This window comes from Leptinotarsa decemlineata, unplaced genomic scaffold, assembly GCF_025532065.1.
Source record: "Leptinotarsa decemlineata unplaced genomic scaffold, Ldec_3_MD MMD2_tig00000026_RagTag_RagTag, whole genome shotgun sequence".
Taxonomy (NCBI): Eukaryota; Metazoa; Arthropoda; class Insecta; order Coleoptera; family Chrysomelidae; genus Leptinotarsa; species Leptinotarsa decemlineata.
In genome coordinates, this window is record NW_027412539.1 from 8,762,274 (window position 1) to 8,779,713 (window position 17,440).

Sequence of the window (17,440 nt, forward strand, 5' to 3'; positions counted from 1 at the left end):
GAATATAGGACGGAATAAAATATGAAAATATGGTACGTTGTGAAAATTGCATGTCATAGAAATAGTTCGCGAATGTATGTGTTACATAACATCAATATGGAAGAACCATAAACCCCCTGCAGCAAAATATTCAAAATAAAAAAAAACCTACATATTTTAGTGGAGAATTCCCGTTCCCGGAAGAACGTTCACTCCATCTGGCGGAAGCGGCGTAGATTTGCGAAAATATAAAAGTAGCGAATATTGCATTTCCCAAGAATCGCGATCATCAGACGGAAAATATGACTGCACTCGCACGCTCAACTTTAATAATATTTCGTGGATGGCATAGAAGTTACCTCTGATAGAGGTTTTCGTCGCTCGGGGGGTTAATTATTAGAGAAGTTCTTCGCGCCCGGATGCCATTACTATTCCTTCCATATCTTTCGGTTGATTAACTTCTTCTTCCCGGATTACATCGACTTGCCGGAGAACGTTCGTGATTTTTTTTATCTGGCCAACAATCCGGAAAGAATACCAATGCTGTTAATATGGCAGAATTTCTGCCTCGGCAGAAACCGAAATCGTGAAAGGAAATTCTGACGAATTGTTTTGTATTATACAGGATGAATTAAAAATATATCTTGAATTATTCAACGTAAGAAAGTCTCGAGATTCACGGAGTCTCCTAAAATTTTATTCATTGTTCCTCTCATTTTCCATGAAACCCATGCCAACATTCTTGTTTCCTATATTAACTTGTACAGGTTCTCAGTTAGGTACTACATTCTTCTGCACATAACTCTGGCTGACCATAAGTTATATTTGCCTCCTGTGATACAGTGCATCACATTTGCATAAAACATGTGTCCAAATATTCAGGCACAGTAGAATAATACAACCAGTAGGCTATCTTACCACGTGATCCGCCCAAATTGCCGGGGACCTTCAACCGCTCTCAAGGAGGCCCTAGACGGTCAATTATTTTGATCAAAAGCTTGAGTCAATCGATTGACTCAGGCGTGATTGACCGTGTAGGAACCTGTTTGACGGAATTATGGAAAGTGAAGAGCAAGGACTATTACAACAGGAACAAGAAAACTGCATCATCACCATGTACCACTACTTCGACCACCGTCGTTTTTTTTTTCAGTTGTTTTTTCCGTTTGAGGGCAACCAGTGTGAAGGAGAGGAAGGCCAAATCCGTGTTCGAAACCATTGCTCACCGAAATTAACCAGCAGCGAACGAACAACAAGTGTGTACTGGTCCCATTTCTGGTGAGAAGAAGGTTTTTATCAAAAGATTGAAGGGCTCATTGTAGTCAATCAATTGACTCAATCGTTTGATCAAATTGATCGTTTAGGGCCACCTTTAGGATGAGATTCTCATCCAACGCATTCAGTGCTGTAGTATCGAAGGATTTGACGGTACCACGAAAAACGGATTGGTTATAATAAAACAGTCGGAAACTGATATTGTGTTTAGTTTATTCGCTGTTGTTATTATTGTTTTTAGTTTTTGTAGTTGGTTATAAGTAATTTACCACAAAATATTCTATAATAGCACTAAATTTCGTTTTTATATGAGCGCACGCCTAATATGGTAAAAGTACGAAATTGGCTCCGCTCTTCGTTACGAGGTCACCGAGAACTTTGTGAATTTATGGATGAAAGTAGTGGGAGTGGATCTACTGGTTGATTTTTACTATGGTTTTTTAGACAGCTCTAGAAGCACTTGGCTTTGTCCGAGCAATGTCAGCTCCTTTGCAAGGAAGTGCGCTGCAAAATCTTCACTTGGATTAGAACATCACATTGGCATCGTTCTAGGCATTATTTTAGGCTCTAGGAAATGTCCAATTTGGTAGTGAACAACCAAGAAACCTGTTTCCTTGCAAGGGAGGGCGCTGCAAGAGCTTTCATTAGACCAGAACCTGTCATTGGAATCAGTTTAGGTTTTAGGTTTCATTCTAGGCTGTAGACAACGTACAATTTAGTAGTGAACTACAAAAAAACTTAGGGAGGGCCCTGCAAGAGCTTTCGTTGGACTAAAACCTGTCATTGGCATCGCTTCAGATTTTGCCAAACAAACACTGAACACTTGGATGACAAGAAGATTTATGGACTTTTGGCAGAATCTTCCAGGATTGGCTCACTCCAAAGCGTTATTCAGCCTTCGAAACTTGATATCAAACAGTTATTGGACTATAGTAGGGATGAACTACGAACTCTAACAGGCCATCTTACAAGTCACTGTCATCTGAATCATCATATTATGCAGAGACTTCAGACTGTCGCAGGGCGATGTGTGTCGCCTCTGTTACGAAAATGATGAGACAGCATAGCACATACTTTGTGCCTGCCCCGCTGGGTACCGAATCAGGTTTTTAGAGTTCGGCAGAGCCGTACTTTTACCATCTGACCTGAAAGACCACTCACCATACAAACTTATCGGCATCGTTAAGAAGCTGGGTTTATTTGGTGGGGTGTGAATATGTGGGAGCCACATATTCACACTCTTGGCAATTTAGTAAGAATTCAGATATTGTTGATCAATAACTCCTACAAAAACACTACCATTCATTTCGCTTCATTTTATTTCCTCTAAAATGGCTTGACGACTATCTGTGCAAATAGAACCTCTTGTCCCATGAATTTGATAGAATAGTTCTATTCGGACTATGTCGGATATGTCGAGTGAACAATATACGAGTAGGTAGTATGACAGTGTGTGACAGTTGAACTTTCCTCAGTTAGACAAAAGTCAAGTGGCATCCAAGTGGTGAATTATATAGGAGTATAATTGCGGAATGATTTGTAAAGCATTGTGGTTTATTGAAAAATCTATCCCAATTTTTTTAACCCATAATGATCACTTATTTATGAACCAATGAGAAACAGCATTCAGTGAAAAGCTTCTTCTATTAGTTATGAAGGTTATTGAAGAACAAAAAATGTATCCAGAAGTCCATTCAATTCATGAGCAAATAGGTCTTGAATTTAATCCCAATTCTCTGATATGATTTCAGTCTGAAAAAACTCATCAGATTATATTTTTCGAAAATGTTGATCTTACGTCTCTCCCTTTGTACTGTTTAGAATATATGATAAACTAGGTACATCCCTTCGCGTCTTATTTGAATATAAATTTCGTCAGGAGTTGCTACCAATTTATTTGAATATTCCCAAAATATTTGTGCTGCTTCACAAACGAAATCTCGACTATCTTGTGCCAGAGACGTCCCTTATTTAGAGATGACCATAGAAAGAGGAGTTCATCTACTATAGAGTGACCGATAGCAAATATTGATTTTCCATGAAGGTGTATATGAGTTTGTGGAGTTGGTCAAAAAAATCGGTAGAAATCAAAGATTATCAGTCGAATGACCACGTTAGTCCATGGCAGAATTGTGTTTGGCCATCTTTCCATATATGATGAAATTCTATTTGAAAAAATCTGGGATAACTTCACAAGCTAGCCTGAATTATTCCGATACAGCTCCCTCGTTTGTTCATTATTCATCCATGTTTCTCAACATAAAACAATGAAATGAACGTTTTTGTCAATTTCCAAATATCTGATATGTTCCATTCGATTCTATATCGATTGGTCACATTTCTCAATCAATTACTTCACCGTCTGAGCAGTCTGAACAATGAATCGTTCATTTGATGCTATTATTCAAGTGAAAAGTTTCACTGACCGATTTTTTTTTTGTCAGTAATCTTAAAGTTTTACTCTGATAACGAGTAAAATATTACATTTTCCATTTCTGTTCCATGAAAATACCATCTGAATTTTCATTTGGAAATAATTGTAATATTACATCTTTTTAGATTTCTTTTACAAAATATATGGAAGCTGATATTAATCCATTTTAGGCAATTGGAAATAAAATACCTACCAGAATATTTCTATTTTTGAGTGATACAAATGGAAAACTGTTCGTTGTTTGATAATTTTTGTACATTTTTGTAATGAATCTCATTGATTGTGGATCTACTCCTGTCATTATTACACTTTTTTGTGGTTCAAAGTTTTTCTCTAGCTGGTCATTCTAAGGGAGCACATTTGCCTATCCACCAGTTTGAACAATTGTAATGTGGCTAATTTCAAAGCAACCTCATCTTTCTCATCCATCAGTTTGAAAATTCAGTAGGTTTTGTCAATTATCCAAACTTATAGACAGACGGCTGTGGTTTCTTGGAAGAGCCCACTAGATCATCTGATATGATGCCTCTAGAGTTCATGAGGGAATACATAACATTTGAAGTGTACGATATACAACCGCAGTTCATTTTCAGAACATTTTGATAGGAACATTCGAAAATCTTCCAATCGGTGTCAATTAACAAACACAGTCAATCCTCGTTAGTTCTTCGTGAGCAATATTTTTACTACCAAATTGTAACTGTTTGTAAAGTAGTTTTTGACCGAAATCTCTAGATGAACGTGCTAAACTTCAAAGGAGGAAACATATCTCTCCTACGCCACTGTCTTTTCCATCTTCTTACCTCCGATAAGGACTTTGTTTTCGTGCTTTTGTTTTTGAAGTATGTTGCCGTTCAGTTCCCATCTGTGCAACCCCTTCACTTAGAATGTTAACTTTATACGTAAGTCGATAGGAAAGCCGGTCACGTTCTAACGAGAATGGGAATTTAAAATTTTCGTTCTTTGTGTTTTCTGAGAACGTAGGAAAAATATGGAGCGCCGGCTTAGAATTCGTCCCTGCAGACTCTCGTTAAATTTTTTGCAATTTTCGTGCGAATTATTATGCAAGATAGAACTGATTTGAATTGATAACGGAAGTCATGAAGGAAGCATGAATGTTGCTATGTATTTGGGAGCTTGAAAGATAGCTTCTAGTGGTTTAACGTACAGTAAGCAAAACATCTGTCTGAAGTGATTATTATATGGTTTCTTCTCAGGTATCATTTCAAGTTTAATTTGTCTTACAGGTGATTTGATGATTAGTATTTGGTTTCTAATTTTATCGACGGAGAATCTCTGCGGGGTGAAAATTTTCTTTCCAATTTGTAGCAAATTCATATTTCACTATATTCAAAACGTTTTGTTACTCACGTATTTGAAGCAATTCAATTAGGTTGATGAGAATGCCATGCTTTTAATGAGGATCTAGAGAAGAGAAATACTAGATAGCCAAAACGTGTCTTGCCCAAAAATTAATCTCCCCTAAAAATATACCCTCTTCAATTTGAACTTACATAATATTGCAATTCAACAAACATTTACATTGAAGGCTCAGAATGTCTTCCAGCTCTAATAGGTACATCGCCTGGAGATTTCGGAATGTTGCCAAACTATCATATGAATCAAGAGGGCGAACAAAATGTGGCAAAGCACCATCTAATTGAACACCATCAAATGGAACACCATCTAATGGGAACTTTCTCCACAAGTTTACAGGTACTTCTTTTAGCAAAGCTGGCAGATCGTTTTGTAAAAATCTTAGATGAGTGTAAATGGTGTATGTTGAATATTTTTGTGAGCTTTCATTCATCCGTTCATAAAATCAAATTTAAACACTTTGGATCAACTCTGAATCTGCTTATCATTTCTATACAAAATAATACTCTTTGTTGATAGTGTTTTGTTCACGGCAGATATGGTACGTCATGAACTTGAGGTTGTCCTGTCCAATGTGATTGTCCAGGACTTTCTGGTAATGCAATATATACGCTAATAAAAATTATATGATCAGGATAACTGTTTCTATTCAGAAACCGCTCATGAAATTAGCCTTGTTGCATTTATGTTGGTTGCAACTCCACACAAATTCAAAGATACACAGCAAGTCTACACAAGTTCAAACATACTAATGTGAATCTAGAATATTGATAACAATTTTAATTATATATATTAGAAATGAAAGCATATTTTCTTGAAACATGAAACTTTTCTGATCACAACAAAATGAAGTGTTTTTACCGAAAGGGATTTCTTTGTTGCCTGTGTTGAGTTGCACGCATTTCACGTATTGAACATTTTCAACAGTGTGTAAGAAAAAAAATAAAGCTCCTAGATTTTCTGAAACCTGATTTTTTCTCATCATCACGCAAATGAAAGACCAAAAATTCTCCTATTTCTAAAAATATCGTTAATATATCCTTGGATATTCAACAATATTTTTTGGTAACTAAAACTAAAAATGAGTAGTCGAAAACAGTTAGGAATCGGACCCCTATCTCCTACTTCAGTTTGGACCATGACTTATGAGACACTCTGTATAAAAGCATTGAGAAGACATTTTCATTTTGAAACTTTACTGTCTTGTATCAGGTTGTTAGTAGAATCAGTTCTAATTGAATGCAATTTTCAATCACATTCAAAAGTTCAAGGTAGCAAAATACACACATCGGAAAAGTCTAGGGATATTTTTATAACATACTAAATATCATAAAAATAAATGCATGAAGTCGTTTAATTTCGATTAAATTGGTACACTCGACCACCCTGTAGATTTCTATGGGTTGAACAAAGACTGCAAAACGGTAACTTATCTTTTATCAAGTTTTTTTCAAACTATAGGTTTTCGGCTAAAATGAATAATCTGAAAGTGTCGAGTTTGTACATTCTATGCAGTTCTTGCTCAGCAATTAAACTGGAAATATTGTGCTACAACATGGAACGCCATCACTTACCATTGGCTGAGATGAATAGAGCTGTAGGGCTTCTTCAAGGTGGCATGCGACAAAATGATGTAGCTTTTCGTTTGGGGGTCTCCCAAAGTGTTATCAGTCGATTGTGGCGGCGTTTCCGTGAAACTGGCAGTCCAGCCGAACAACATCCAGGGCGAGGACGCGCTACAACTGCAGTTCAAGACAGATTTTTGGTCTTAACCGCAAAAAGACAACCGACAATCACAGCACCTGAGTTGGTTAACGTGTTGCAGCAGACGCACCAGGTAACCATTGGTCATGATACTGTCAGAAATCGACTGCATGAAGCAGATCTCCACAACAGAAGGCCACTTAGATGTCCACCTTTGTCGATAGGCAATCGCGGTAGAAGATTAGACTGGTGTCAAGAACATCAAAACTGGGATGCAAATGATTGGGCCACAGTTTTGTTTACAGACGAATCCAGATTTGGATTTCATCCAGATTCTCGTCGAGTAAGACTGTGGAGACGACCTGGAAATAATGAACGTTTGAGACACGTCCAGGAAGTCCACACATACAGAGGTGGTACAGTAATGCTATGGGGCGGAATCATGATCGGCTGCAGAACCGATCTCGTTTTTCCAAATCGCTCCCTCACAGCTCGACAGTATCTCGACACCATTCTTCTACCTATCGTCCGTCCGTTTGCTGGTGCTGTTGGTGAAAACTTCCACCTAATGCACGATAATGCTCGTCCACATGTCGCGCGTCTAGTGACTGACTGGCTCACCAACGAAGGAGTTGATGTATTGCTATAGCCAGCACAATCACCGGACCTGAATCCCATCGAGCATGTGGGACATGCTTCAACGAAGAATTAGTCCGCATATGGGGAACATTCACACAACGTTTCAATTGAGAGAGCTTTTAATCGCTGAATGGGCAAATGTACCTCAACAAGACATTGACAATCTCATTTTGTCGATGCACGATAGATGTAGGGCCGTAATAAACCAGCGTGGAGGCCATACTTTGTACTGATTCTAATTTTTTTTGTATTATGATTTTTTTCGGGGTGCCAAAGAAGAGCCATATTTTTTTTTAGTTTTGCTTATATGCGCCCTCAGTATTTTTGACTATTTAATAAATTTTGTTGTAAGTTACATTCGTTTAATAATCATCCGTCAACTTTTTTTTCCCTAAAGCGATCTAAAAAAAATTATTGCCATTTTTAAAAATATCCCTACACTTTTCCGATGTGTGTACATTGTCAAGAGTTTGTCAAAATTAGCTTTTCACAAAGTGATGACTCTGGTCTTATTAATTTGTTTTCTTGTCCAAATAGATTTGAACTGACTAATGAATATTTGTTCGTATTCTCTTTCAAATTCCACTAATAAATATTTCTCTAATAACTTGAATTATTGTTTTTGTTCATTCCATTTCAAAATCAAATCTGTTTTAAATTGGTTCTGCTCCAACATGAACATAATGTTCGACCAAAATAACAACTACCGCTAAATGAGTATTTCGCTCTGATTGAACCATGCCGATGAATTAGCCGATAAGCCTGCGTTATGTTAATCAATTCCATCACGTACCCGCATATGTATACAAAAGCCCTTATGAGCAGCAACTGTTTAATGATATCGAAAAGCCATCGTTTGTACGTTATCTTTGCTAGATGGTAATTTTTTGTTGTTAAATACTTACACTACGTAGAGTATTTTCCTATTTGTTTATTGTTTTTCCTTTGGTTGTTGTGTCCTAAATAACGACAATATCTACCTGGTATGAAAAGTCTTGGGCCTAACATGTAGATGGCACTAGTCTTATCGCATTCACCGCTTAATAAGTACTAATTTTCAAAAGAAAGCTGTTGAAATTTCATGATACTCATAAGTTTGTTATTTATTGTACTATGAGTGAGTGAGGAGCATTAAAATTATCAACACTCAAGGTGATAACTTGAAATTCACTCTTTTTTTTCTGATTGATTCGGCCGTTACTTGATGAGGATCCGTAGTAATTTCATAAACTACACCTAACCATTTGATCTCCACAAACTTTATTTGAAAAATATATCACGACATGTTTCGCTCACATCCACCGTATTCGCCAGATTTTGCTCCCAGCGACTACTGGCTGATCGCAGACCTCAAAAAAATGCTCACCGGTAAAAAATTTGCTCGATTGAGGAGGTGAAGCTGAGGCTTATTTCGAAGCAAAAGATAAATCGTTCTACAAAAATGTTATAGAAATCTTAGAGCGGCGCTGGTATGATTGTGTGGCTCTTGATAGAGATTGCATTGGTGAATAGACCCAAGGTAATTGAGATGGTCCTTTTCACCAGGAAAATACGTTTCTCGGGCTCAAAACCTCCCGAAATCTTCAAAAGCAAACTAAACTTCTCTGAAGAGGTGAAATACCTTGGTACCATCCTCGACAGGAAGCTAACATGGAAATCTCACCTACAGATTAGAGCATATGTGGCTTAGGAGCAATGTCGGAGGTCAGTGGGATGCGCATGGGGTCTTTCAACCCGTGTGATCACCTGAATCTACACTGCAATAATAAGAACTATGTTAACGTACGGGGACCGAAAATTCTACAAGCAACGGCCATCAAAAATTATATCAAATATAGCGATTGGCTTATTTAAACATCACTGCAGCCATGAGAACAACACCAACCGCGGCAGTGGTCTGACCCCTCTGTACCTGTACGTTAAGGAGGTTGTGTTAATGGCCATGTAACGATTGCGCACGGCTGGTGTAACCCTCGAAGTAGGAATGGGTCAATTAAGGTTGAGACTATACTGAGAAGCGCTTACAGCTGAACCTCTGCTGCAGGCAACTAGTGATGCAATTTAACCCAGGTTTGTGTTTAATAAACCCTACAAAATATAAATAAAACAGAACACAGAGTCAGATGTCAGATATATACAGACGCCTCAAAATCCAATGAAGGCTCAGGATGTGGGATGTACTCCAGATCATCAAGCCTAAGGATTGAGTGGGAAAGAGAAAAAAATAGCAGCGTGATTCAAACATAATTGGCTGGTATCTTAATTGCCACAAAAGAAATAACCAGAAAAGGAATTTCAGGCAAAAACATAACAATCTGCACTGATAGCAGACAAGCCCTATTAGCCTTGAATAGACATCGTGTTACCTCAGGGCTATTACTAGGGTGCCACCAAGATTTAGCCAAAGCCTGAGGTTGGTTAATGGGCACGATAGGAGTAAAGGTAATCGCATTGCCGACTATTTGGCCAAGGAAGCGGCTGTATGACTTCGACATGGAATCAAAGGATGTACTCTTGCCAGGATTACCCTGGGCTACCCTGAGAAGCTGGCGCCAAAGAAATATCTGGCGATGACCAGGAAGAATCTACACTGATATCCATGAAATTAACATGTAGATATCATTATTCTTGAATTATACGTAGTTCTCAAGTCCTAGATTCAAATATAATTGTGACTATTCGCAAACTTTGCATTTATGCTTCTACTATAGATATTCTCAAGTTTAATTTGGTATTACAAATACAAGGACACTTCACTGATTCATATAACTTCACAAAAATAACACAACTATCCTCCTATTCAAATTCACCTTGAATACCAACAATTTATATGTGATACCCAGAAATCTCAAGATCTTAATCGATACTTATTGAAATAACACATTTTCAATTCGAATGGAAACGTTATTCTGAATTCCAATATTACCAAAAAGAATACGCGCCGTACTGGTGATGTTCTGCTGTCTCGAGTCAAGGCACGATAGACTTCATTGTGTCTTTAATAATTGTTCTTGTTGAAATTTCTCGTCTATCCAGGTAATACAATTGATTCAATTTTGCTTTTATATCGATGCATATTCGAGGATATAATTTTTACAAATACACTCCACGTGAAAATTGAAAGTTTATTCCCCTTCAGATTTGTTTGTACCTTCATATAAATTGAACTCCTCATGAAAATAGTTGAGTGATTTTTTAACGGTCTTGGTTGTATACATTTTCTTTGGAAGATTGTCATCAGTACCAGGCCATGTTTATTGTTTTATCTTGTGAAGGTATTCGTAATCGATACCTCTCCGAAGTCATTAGAGAATATAGGTATCGTTTATAGAGGGAAGGAATTTTGTTTCAAGATGTCAGTGATTCCACAACCTATCGAAAGGAAGTTTGTATATTTAATATGGAAAATGATTCAGAAGTGTTATATAGTGGCAAACGAATGGACTAATTTATACGTACTTGTTATTTTGCAGTAGTGAGATATTTTTAAGTTTTTCAATGCATTTCTGTGGAATTATGTAAAGTAAGTATAAGTATAAGTTGAATTGTTTTCTTATTAAGACGAAAATTCATTCATGTTCATCTCAGCACGTTATCACTGTGTTTCCTGGACATTATTTGCTACAGTTGTCATTTTGTTAGGATGTTAAAAATCTTTTATGAAGTCAAAGATGAATCATAAACGGAATATGATTATAAATAAATTTTTTGGTATCCATATTTATCCCATTTTAAATTATAAACAACAGAGGACATTCAAGAAATGACCAACAAATACCACATCAACTACGAAAAAATTTAATTATTCGAAGATTATTCATCTTCATCTTACTCAATATGTCATATTCATTTTCCTATGATATTATTCGAAATTCATTTTTGAATGTTATACAAATTGAATGAAAGGTGATTTCTAGGTAACTCTAATTATGACTCACCACATTAAATAGTCTTTGTTTTTATCTTCCTTTGATGTTGTTTGACCTCCATTTCTTTCAAACATACGTTTCTAATTGAAATGTCCTGCTTCAAAAGTATTTTTAAGGATTTCAATTATATATAGGTATAGTTACTTTTTTGCCACACAGTAACTGAAGGATGTGAAAATTTGACAATTGAAAACATCTAATTTGAAACTTTGTTTGCTGTTACTTTGTGTAAATATACAGTGCATTTCTTTAATGTCCCCCACCTTTTATTTTTTGAACTCAAAAAATTGAAATTTAGGATAATGTAATTAAGGCATGAATACTTCATTTTGAAGTGATATTGACAGAGGAAACGTCCAAGATGGCAACTGGGGGCCATTTGGAAAAAAAATTAAATGGAACGGGGGGTTTTGTGACACATCTTTTTGAAGCTCCTGACAAATCCTTCACAACCCCAGAATGTAATATAAATATCTTCAACTACTACAAAATGGCGGAACTTTTAATAATTGCCTGGATACATCGACATTCAACTACTTCTTGACATATGAACAGCCTATCCGATATTTCTCGTCGAACATTTTCTAACACAATAACGTCAATATCTCTACAAATATTTATTATTCTCTGCCGTATATCCAAGAAGCAGGTTCAGTTTCGTACACCTCTTGCTTCAAAAAGCCCTATAAAAAAGTCCAAAGGTGTCAAATCTGGCGAGTTGGCTGACCATTCTGTAGGACCTCGACGGCCAATCCAACGACCGGGAATTATCCAAATAGTTTCTTACTTGTCTGGAATAATGTTGTGGTGCTCCATCTTGTTGGAAAACAATATCCATATCGAATTCAGCATATTCAAATACAGTTCCCCTGTTAAATTTTGATCAATAAATAGGGATCCTACAATATGGTTTCCCAATATTCCTGCCCAAACGTTAATTTTTTTTGGTTATTGGGTATGTGTTTCCCGGAAAACGTGATGCCTTGCAATGATTTCCGTCATGATTTCGCAGAATTCTGTTCTTCGATCAGGGTCATCTTCAGTTAATTGGTGTACCATTTTGTATGGATTATACCTATTCCGCTTCAAAAGTCTCAATAGTAGAAGGAGACACCTCACAAACATTCGCGACGGAATAAGTAGAATGTTCAGGATTTACTACCATCTCACCAATTATTTGCACTTGCTGTTCTTCCGGAATGGACGGATGACCTGGGGGCTTTTTGTTATGTACACTATCGGTAGTTGTGAATTTGGATACAAGTTCCCTCAAACATTTTCTACAGATAGGACGATTCGGAAAAAGTTTATTGAACATTCTTTCGGTCTCGTGAAAGTTACGCATCGCACCGTAAATAAAAATCGCTTCAATTTTTTCTTCCAATGGACGAGAATTGATCATTTCAGAGATTTTTGACGTGATACCTTTCTACTAGTAAAACCAAAAACTAAATGAGAATATTTCAACTGAACAATGATGTTCATTGTCGTACTAACATTTTTTGTTGTTTTTGTAAACAAAAAATAACTTAACAAACCCTATCGGGATGTTGGCATTGCCATATGGCAGATAAAAAGGAATATTTCTAGAAATATCGATATTAATGTGTTTGTCTGATATTAATGTGTCCGCCACTTTGTAGAAGATGAAGATATTGACTTCAAATTCTAGGGTTGTGAAGTATCCGTCAGGAACTTCAAAATAATGTGTCACAAAAAACCCTTTTCATTCATTTTTTTCACATAGCGCCCAGTCGCCATCTTGAAAGCTTCATCATTTAATTTCTCTTCAAAATGAAGTATTCATTCATTAATTTCATTATCCCAAATTTCAACTTTTCAAGTTGACCCGTTCAAAAAATAAAGTGAGGGGACATTAAAGAAATGCACTGTATAATGATATACTAGCGACACGAAACGGCTTGTTTAAATTTTTTCTGTCTTGATGTCACATCCTCAAACATCCCAGATCATCCTGAAACGATCAGGGGAGTTATTTGTTATGGTTGCCAAAACAAATGAAATTAATTTTCACTCAATGCTGAATCTTCCAAGTATTAATCTAAAAAAACGTCGATGACGTCACCACATCAAAACCATTCTAAATGCCACTTTGAAAAGTGGCATTTAAAAATAAAAGTTGACTCATTTCAGGATTTCTGTCGAAAGCGTATTATTTGTGAAATAGCGAATTTGTTCCAAAATTTTGTTGTTTCATAATACTTCTTAGCACATTCAACCGAACACATACAAATAGTATGAACTACAAAATTTAAAAAATTCAGCTCAAGGTGTCCAGCATGCTAATTCACAAGCAATACAAGTGCGCGCAATGCAGGACAGAATACAGTTCAGAGAGTTCTCGACTTGGGAGTATAATTGAGTTTCGCAGGAGTTCGTTTATATATACACGAGCGCTGCATACAAATAGGACATTGCTAAAATTGCAGCCAGTTCGGAACATGCAGGAAAGGCACTTGTCGGAAGAACTGAACCAAAAGTATAATACCCAATGAAAATGAATCACAGAACGTGGGATTCAACCTACACAAAACCGAGCAGAATATACCTTTTTTAGGATATCTCCATTGAAATATATCTTCAACTCAACTTTCTCGGAGCTGTCAATCTGCATATAGAAGTTGTCCTTTCATAGTGAAATTGAGCGTGATTTCAATTATTACAGAGTTTTAAATTTTCGTCAAAATTGAAACATTTCGAAATAATGTTTATCGGAGATAAATAATATATTCTCTGTCCATATAAGCAACAGAGTGCTTCAGAACATTATCATTCATAGTGCACGTGATCTCCCAGACAAGGCTGCTTGTACAGAGTCGCACTAAGGAACTACCGAAATTTAATTATTTTTTTTTTCTTGGTGCATGGAATTATCAACCTAGCCCATAAAAAACACGGGTAGTCCTTCCGACTTCCGACTCCCACATAACTCGGATTTTAGATTTCCATAATGATTTCTAGTTTGTTTGAAAGCGGTTGATAATGTTTCATGGTGAATTTTATTAGTTCGGACTTCAATTATCTAATATGATTCAAAATCTATAAAAGAGCAAATAATCATAAGAAGAATGATATTAGAACTAGTGAAATTCAATAATTTCTAGGTTCAAAGGGTCAAGAGTTACTGAGCCTAACTGAACTTACATTGAAAAGTAGGCAAAATAATTTTAATTAGACAAAACAAATGCAAATGTAAAATGTCAGTAGAATTCTTTTTGATGGAATCCATAGATATATTTTTTAATCGAAAGAGTTCTAAGAGATTTTTCAAATATTTTCAAATTGAAAATCAATTGAATTCTATATAGATTTGCAAATATAAAAACACGTTAGAATTCTACTAGATCTTTATTATTGATAGGAAAATAATGAACTTTGAATGGAATTTCACGAAATCGAATATCTGGAATTTCGAGTATTTCCTTCTATAAATATCTTCATATAATATTTTCAAATTCCACTATTGCTGAGAGAATTTAAAATATCAATTGGTTTTTTTAAACTTGAATGGTTTTTCTTCACCATCCATTGATACATTCTTGAACTGTTTACTGCAAATATGGGAACGTAAATAACATAACCCATTTTTGACCATCTCATATCTCTCATATGTATGCAGCTCAAACAAATTTTCGAGTGCAATGCGATGATATCACAGCAAAGCTGCGTCAACCGACTCCTATACAAGCAGAACGTGTTCTTTCTGTTAGAATATAAAGCCTGAAATTATTACGTTACCCACCACCACGTTTCATTGCTGTTCACGTGCTGATCATGCTTGTAATCTTATAGTGATGGAAAATTATACAACAATTAAAATAGCACTCAAATAACAAAATTAGACCAACATATTTGGATTCGAAGGAAGAGACAAACATATACCATCGCACTTTTTTGTAGATCTTTTTAAGGTGTACAATGCTTCAGTATATTTTTTGATCTATCTCGTAGGGTTCAGCCAGCGTTTGCAATGTAATTGCAAAAAAATGTCGTTTATTCACGACATCACATTAGAAACCTCTGAAATTATCAGTGTTTGTCTACTATATCATGCATGTTATATATACATGAACCTTCCTCTTGAATCACTTCAACTATTGAAAAAACCCGCATCAAAGTCCGTTGCGTAGTTTTAAAAATCTGAGCATACATAGGGACAGACAGCGGGAAGCGACTTTGTTTTGTACTACTTATTGACACTATGAAAAGAAAACTTTCATCGTTTGCGATTCACTCAAAAACTACTGAACGAACGATGATACAATAAAACAATTTACAACGTTATTGTTCAGGTATACAAAGACGCGATGACATGTCCATCTTTTACGAACATACATATACAAAGTCTGTCGCAGTAGCAGACGAAACGTCAGGTATAAAAACCTGCAGACCACGGCCAATAAACTCGGAAACAGTCCATATTGAAAAAATCTACTCAAAATCAATGAACTGTTAGAGAGATCAACTAGACCACAGTCACTTGGTCAGTCTTGAGCAGAAAGCTGCATTCTATAGAAGGTGCAAGACAAAACTCATGAAGCCTTCTATCAAAAGCTATGGATCATGGGATATATCTACCCCGAGGGAAACGCTTATACAATTATTGGAAGAATTCGGAGTGCAAAATTTTGTTAATGACCTGAGGCAAAACATCATCTTCAATTTGTCAAGTCGATATAAACTGTTTCATTTGTTGCATTAGATTTTGAAGTCTTCAAAAAAGTTATAGAGTTATAGGAAGCAGCAAGGCAACCCTTACAGAAGTCCTCAAGTTCCTATGGGATCTTTCGAAAAAATATTTGTTCTGATTGAAGATGCTTCGATATTACTAAAAAAGTATCTTCAGAAGAAAACTGAAAGTAAAGAGGTGTTCAGGAATAGTTAAACTGACACTACAGAAGACCTTGATATTTAAAAAGCCAGGCAAATGTTTCAGAAAACTATTAATGTATCGCCCTTCACAAGGGAAAGGTACTACAGTTGAAAGTAGAAAGGCAGAATTCGTAGAATCGCATCAGAAAGAAGAATGCTGACAGAAAAAATGGATCTTGAAGGACCGGATGGATGTAACCCAGACGAAATGTTGGCTAATCAGAAAGTGTACCAATTTATCACACCAGATTTTAGGAATCACACGTTAAAAAGTAAGACCTCGTTAATCCTTAGCTCGCACAATTTTTGACTTCTGAGGGTTGTCGTTCGTAGGGGTGCGACAGCTGGTTAACGGAAAAACAGATTTTTTTCTAAACAGATCACACCAGAAGCAGACTTATGGGTTAACGAGAAATGGGAAAGAGAAGGAGAAATGAAAAATAACGAGAAGAGTCCATATTTGATTGCAAAGAAATGTGTAGGAAGACGAACCTTTCCTGATTATAACAAACTTCTCAAAGAATCAAGATGAATGGAAGAAGATGGCACTGTTACAAATGGGCAAGTGAGACCCTGTTCCGTTTGCCAACTGATGTTTTTCTGGCCGTGAACATTTCAGACGTTATGGCGAAGGCTCTAGGAATAATTCGGAAAGTTTGGAGGCTAAACACCTCTTTATCAGAAGAGAGAACAGAAAATTGAGAGATCTAATTCAGATAGTTCCTAAAGGAGAATCTCTCTGATGAATGGTTTTATTTCTTGAAGATGGTGAGATAAAATTTGACACAATTTATAAATAAAATTCTTTATTAAACGACATTTAAAAAACTATACTGATGGTATACTTCTAATGCCCCACAGAAAGCGGAAGTAAAACTATCAAGCACCTGTGCAACATCTTCAGTCGTCGCAAGTAATTTTCTACATCTGCCTCACGTACCTACAAAATCGTTGGTCTCACATGAAAGGCAAGGGTTTTGGTATTTTGACCAGAATTTGGGCACCTTCCGGAATATATTTATATACTTCAATGGGGTATAGATGTTATTCCAGAATATATATGGAAAGTATATTTTTTGACTATCCGATAATAATCAGTACACTTATATAACCTTTTATAATTACCGAGTGTTTCTACGTTCGTAGGTTAGAAAATTTCAAATTCAGAGATATCCTAAAATCCATTTTTTTTCTTGAACGTATCTCCCCT

At 36.2% G+C, this 17,440-nt stretch overlaps 1 long non-coding RNA gene across 1 annotated transcript in view; it reads right to left on the reverse strand.

Annotated features, from left to right (window-relative positions):
• LOC111508822 (uncharacterized) overlaps positions 1-17,440 on the reverse strand; it is a 200,438-nt gene that overhangs the window by 70,804 nt on the left and 112,194 nt on the right. The window lies entirely within an intron of this gene.